The sequence below is a fragment of the Nicotiana attenuata genome, chromosome 2 (assembly GCF_001879085.1).
Source record: "Nicotiana attenuata strain UT chromosome 2, NIATTr2, whole genome shotgun sequence".
Lineage (NCBI taxonomy): Eukaryota > Viridiplantae > Streptophyta > Magnoliopsida > Solanales > Solanaceae > Nicotiana > Nicotiana attenuata.
Genome location: NC_031990.1, coordinates 47,471,558 through 47,477,955, shown reverse-complemented (window position 1 = coordinate 47,477,955; position 6,398 = coordinate 47,471,558).

The following is a 6,398-nucleotide window of genomic DNA, read 5'->3' as shown; positions in this document are numbered from 1 at the left end:
CATGCAAACAAAAAGAACAAAATTAGAGTTTAATAATGAAAAACCACATGCAAGTAAATACAAACGCAAAGTACACACCTACCGGCTTGAAATTATCGACAAAGAAAGGGAGAAGTGAAACCCTAACCAACCAAGAACAATTCTGAAAACCCTAACTCCAATAAACAACAAATTCAAAATCCTATGACAACTACACTTCTGTTACACACACCTATCAGCTTGAAATAATCGATAAAGAAAGGGGGAATTGAAAGCCCTAACCAACCAAGAACAAATCTGAAAGGGATTCGAAACCCTAGTAAAACTTCACTTCAGTTATATACAAGAAAGAGATAAAACTATTAGAAATATCAAGTTTTTTGGAATAATTTCTTATCTTTGCTTGAAATCGGCACTAGATGCAAGGATTCTAATAACGGGTTTGGTTCTCTTATTTTCGTTCAAGTACTAGAAGGTTAGACCAAATGAAGGCCTCTACTCATTTTACATGGCTTATTTCTATTTATTTAGTGGGCAAATGGTTACGGGTTACTGGTCAAAATTTTGGGAGTGAAATTGGATCAATCTAGCGCTTTCAACTAAATGGATAGCTGACTTGGCAACTGACTTAGCAGTTGACATGAAAAAAATAAAGTGGGTCAGCTGCCACATCGACTATCCGTTAGGGTTAGGGGCAATTACACCAACTTTATTAACGGTAGGGTGAGTTTTAGACGTAAAGTGAAACAGAGGACAAAAGTGTACTATTTACAATAGTACATGGGCAATAATGACCGTTTTCCCTTCTTTGATTATCTTATATGATAGAAAGAAAAAAAGATTTAGCATTTGTAAGTGACATTTGAATGTGAAAATTAAGGTCTTTTGACGAACATTTTCGAAAAATGACAGCTCCAATGGTAAATGTAAAATGAAGAAGATAATAAAAATATGAAAAAGGACCAAAACTGCCCCTAGACTAAAAATATAGTGGCAATATAACTGCTATGGAGGAAAGGATATGGTGGCAGCTACGATGGTAGTAGAACTTGAAAGATGGAAAATTTTATCTTTGACAATTAAGAGTTTGGCCATTTTTTAAGGCGGATCGAATTTTTGGGTTGGGTAAAAAAATGGGTTAAGGGTGGGTTTATTTAAGGGATAATTGCATAAAAGTACAGTCCACGTAGGTGCATTTCATCCGCATAGCCATCATTTTAAGTTTTCATCTGTATAGCCCATGAAAGTCTCACAATATTACATCATCGCTTGGGTATAACTTTACAGATCTCTATGTGATTTTTTATTCTTTTCACGCAACCAACTTAAATCGATCATATACATTCCTATTGCAACTACAACGATGCAAACCAACTATAATGCAACTTGAAAAAAATTAAATTTTCTTCTTTCCCATGTTCTAAATAGCAGAAACAAAATAAATAAATAAATAATTAAAATTGAAAAAAATTGCTACAAGTTCGCAACTTGGCAGAGAAATCAACAAAAAAAATTGACTTTATCATCAATTGTTCGAGAAAAAGTAAGAAAAAATTTAATTTCAGTTTTAAGTCCACATATATTGTACATGTATAAAAATGTATAACTTAGTATAAACTCGTATATGGAATGTATAATAATGTATTCCAGTATTTCACCAACACAGAAAAGCAAATTTAGCTTTAACTGTACGTGCGAAAGAGGAACTTACTTTCAAAGAGAAAGACCATTGCACCAAAGTCGAACAGAAATCGCGAATAGAAAGAGTAATGTCGTATAACACTATTTACACACCTAATATACAACATTATACAATACTATACACTTATTATAATATTGTATAATATTGTATAATGATGTATAATATTGTATAATGATGTATAATATTGTATACGAAAACTGAATTTCATCTTCAATTTCCCTTTTCAAGTATGATTCTCAAAACCAATGTTAATCATGCTCAATCAACCCAGTACTCTAGATTCAAGTTACTAAAAGTTTTTTCAATATTTTTAGCTTCACCCAAATAATATCACGATATTAATAAAACATCCATTTGATTTTTTCCACCAAAATACATCTTCCTCAGGTCTGTTAAAAAAATTCATAATTGATAGGCTTAAAATCTCAGTCCAGAACTTCAATCTTGAAGAAATTTCAACAAGAATCAAGAACCCAGTTCAGCTTTTTCGGTCCAGAATTTCAATCTTGAAGAAATTTCAACAAAAATCAAGAACTCAGTTCTTTTCTTCACCAAATTCGTTCTCAAAGAGTTGCAAAGTATTCCAATTGAACCAAATCTCTAGGTTGAAACTTCTTGGACTATTACCAATTAATTTCAATAGCACCCACTCGAATTTGAGTACGATTCTTTCATAAATTTCCAGATCTGAAAAGCTTCTAACTCGAATTTGAGCACGATTCTTTCATAATTTTCAGATCTGAAAAGCTTCTAACTCCCTCAACCTAATTTTTGATTTGAATATCAAAATCTTGACTTCATAACAAAACTTAGGAGAGGTGTGGAGAGAAGAAGAGGAGAAAATGTAGAAGAGATGAATGAAGTTTGTTTGGGTTAAACATTGAAACTTTTATTTTAAGATATATACAATATGAGCCTCAGCGGGTAAAATTCCAAACTATAGGCTCTTTATTGTTATAGAACTGGATCGGGTGATATACACTGTAATTATTCCTTTATTTAATTGGGATCATGGTTTAAAATTGGACCAACAAAAATTGTCACGTGTAATTTAAGTAAACCTTTTTTTATTTGGCATTGACCATTAGTCGTAGGGGCATAAGTGAGCCAGATAGATAACAGTGGGGGTGTTTTAGCTCAATAGGTGGACTTAAGGCATATTTATACCAAATCGAATAGTCAGCGGACAGTTCTGGCCCTTTTTGCGAAAAAGGTATATTCATAAAACATTTTTAAAGAATCAAGTAAACGAAAAATGACCCCTTAAAATTGGTATAATCATTAGTCGGTCAATTTGACTAAAAAGATCAAAAGAATAAGAAAATGATCAATTCATTTGCTTTTAAGAAAACATTATTACTATTATAAAAATAAGAAATACTGATGCATGTAGGTAATATGCCCTGAAATGGCTATAAAGCTAGGGGAAAAAATGCAAAATACAAAATTAATTGAAACTGTAAAAAAAAATCAAAAGGTAAAATTAATATGAACAAAAGAATATATTTTGCTTATTCCAAAACAATTACGTAAATGTTATGAAATACTTGATTATGGTGGATGTCCATAACTCCTAAGGGAGTAACACCCACTACTCTTCTCCATTAACCTCCCACTACTTCTTACCATTATGGATGTAACTCCCACACCTCCATGATCTTCCCCCATGTTCTCAATAGTTAATACCATGTTTATGGAGTCCCTTTGTATTACCTATATCATCCTATAAATAGAGGGTTTGGGCATCACATTGTACACACTTGAATACATGGAAGAAATAGATTCTCTCCTCTCTTTCTCTCTACATTGTTGTCTATCTTCTTGGTTTATATTATTACTTTGAGCTAAGTTTCGTAACACGTTATCAGCACGAATTGCTTATTTCAGGATCTTCTATTTCAAGATTATGTGGTAGGTGTTCTTTAATTTCCATGGCTTTGGCCATACCATTTTGGCGGCAAGGTAACTTTATTTTAATTTTTCTTCACAATGGTAAGGGTTTATACAATTGTACTATACACAAATATTAAAATTTTATGTTCTTTTAATCCTAAAAAATTAAATCTAATATGAAGTTGGCCATACGTAAGTTTTTTTTTTCTGATTTCATTCATCGCAATGGTGTTTTTAGTATTTTGCGGAAATATATGGTATTTTGAGATCTGAATGCTTAATAGTACATCAAGTTGTTAAAAACATGGCTTCGCGCTGGACTATGGCAATAATTATGAAGTGGTAATATTTTAAATGGTTCCAGTCCATTCTGACATTGGTTAAGGGTAAGACGGTGGGTTCAAGTCTCAGCGCACCATAAGGGTAAGACATCGGGTTCAAGTCCTGATGCATTATGATGATAAGAGTTGGATTTGAGTCCCAACTCATTATGGCCTAACATGCCTTTATATGGGTAATGCATTGGGTTTGAGTCCCAATGCACCATATTGATTATATAATGAAAGAAAAATAATGTATTTTTCATGAAAAGGCATGAAATGTCCCACTTGATTTGCTCCATTCTTGAAGTGAATGTGACGATGCATAAGAAGTCTAAATGAAGACAAGTGGTTGACCATTGAACGTGGGCGTGCCAAAGATCAAATCATAATAGTCATCATTATGGTAATTGTAAAAAGGAGAACAATAAGGGTTCTCAAAATGATCCTTCAAAGGTGAAGGAATATGTATCAATGTGATCTGTTAATACGAGACACGTTCAGATGGTTATAGTCCATTTTTTTTTGAAAGAATGTGACTTGTGATAGGCATTGTAAATGCAGACTCATTCCTGAAGTGAGTATGAAAATATATATGTGATAAAAATTATGCATAAGAATGTGCTTATGCATAGTTGGATAAATACCACAACTCACCTCTAAGGGAGGTTTGAGAGAAATAAAGATAATGAATATTACAATATGGTTACATGAATATGTCATTGGTCGCGTACACGTGGTACGCCAAAAATATTTTACCATGCCTTATAAAAAGTTATTAAAGGCAAAAGTAAAGCAAGAAATAAGTCTTGTCTATAATGGTTTTGATTGTGACGATAAGATAATTTTTCTGTTGAGGAAAAATTCACCACTTGGATGGTGGTATAAAAGATCTTGTAGTACAAAATTATTGAGAGCTCCGAAAGAGCGAATTTGTTACTACCCGAATAAATAAAATTATTCATGGCATTGGTGGTAGTAAGTCTCAAAAAGGAACTTTTTGAGTTTCAAATATATTAGCTATAGTGGTTGGCATATTGAGACTATAAATGAAAGGAAGATTGAATATCTTCATTTTACTATAATCATACCGGGTAAATATGAAAAGTTACCTGATTTTTCTTCTATTTGTACTACAGATGTATAAGCATGGTGATGGAATCACATGCCATAGTAAATTAAATATTTACTGAAATAAATATCAGTTGGCATGACCGGTTGGCCATCCCGGTTCATTTATGATGTGAAAATTGATTGAGAATTCACATTGGCATATATTGAAGAAATAGAAGATTCTTCAAGAATTCTCTTGTGCTGCTTATTCTCATGATATACCAGCTAAGGTTGGAATTGAATCCCTTGATTTCTGGAACGAATAAAAGGTGATATATATATATGGGCCCAGTCACCTGCCATGTGGATCGTTTACTATTATATGATTTTAATAGATGCATCTATTGTATGGTCACATGTGCGTTTGTTATCAACTTGCACTTTGGTTTTTGCAAGGTTGTTTGCTCAAATTATTAGAGCACAGTTCCAGAATATATATGATAATTTATCTTGATAATGTTGGTTTAAATCCAAGTTGGTTTAGCAGAAATTGTATGCCTCCAATTATAGCTAAACCATTGGTTATGAGAACAAAACTCCCAAATAAAAATTTGGTATGAGGTGTATTATTTAATATACAACAGCACTTGTACGCATCTAGCCAACAAGTTATGATAAACTCTCCCCATCACAATTGGTTCACGGTCAGGAACCATATTCCCATCTAGAAATATGGATGTGCTATATGATTTAATTGTGCTGCCACAATGCACAAAGATGGGTTTCCAAAGAAGGTTGAAAAATGTGTTGGTGATCCCGACATTAGGGGGAGAAAATGGGCAGCTGAAAAAGTGATACGTGAAATGAATTATTATGAATAAATCTAGATCCTCGTACAGGAAAATGTGAACTTGAAGTTCAAGTGATAATTCATTTCTAAAATATTTCCAAGCACATTGTTGACCCAAAGTTAAATGTCATATTCCAGCTGCTAATGCTCCAAATAGAATAACGTCCATGATGGATAGAGTTTATGGCGCGCATGAAGCGTAATAGACAAATCGGTTCCAAAGACAAAACTCCTTGAAGAAGGAGGGAGCAAATGTTCAAGATGGTCATAATAAGGAGGCAAGTGCTTTATAAGAGCACCATGACATAACACTTTATAAGACCTCATGGGAGAGGCTCAGGTACTTGAAAATAATGAGATCTCGATAAATTATGTCTTTGTTGTGTGATGATGGAACCGATGTAAAATGATCGTCGACGATGTTGTTAATATAATGTAGCGCTTAATATTATTAATATTGACGAGGATCTTGAGCTCAAATCTGTTATGGAATTTGGACAGATAAATGATTGGCCGAACGAAAAATATGCAATGAAAATTGACTTCATCTGAAAAATATGAAGTTTGGACGAATAGTCCCAACAGCTGAGAGTATAAAGGC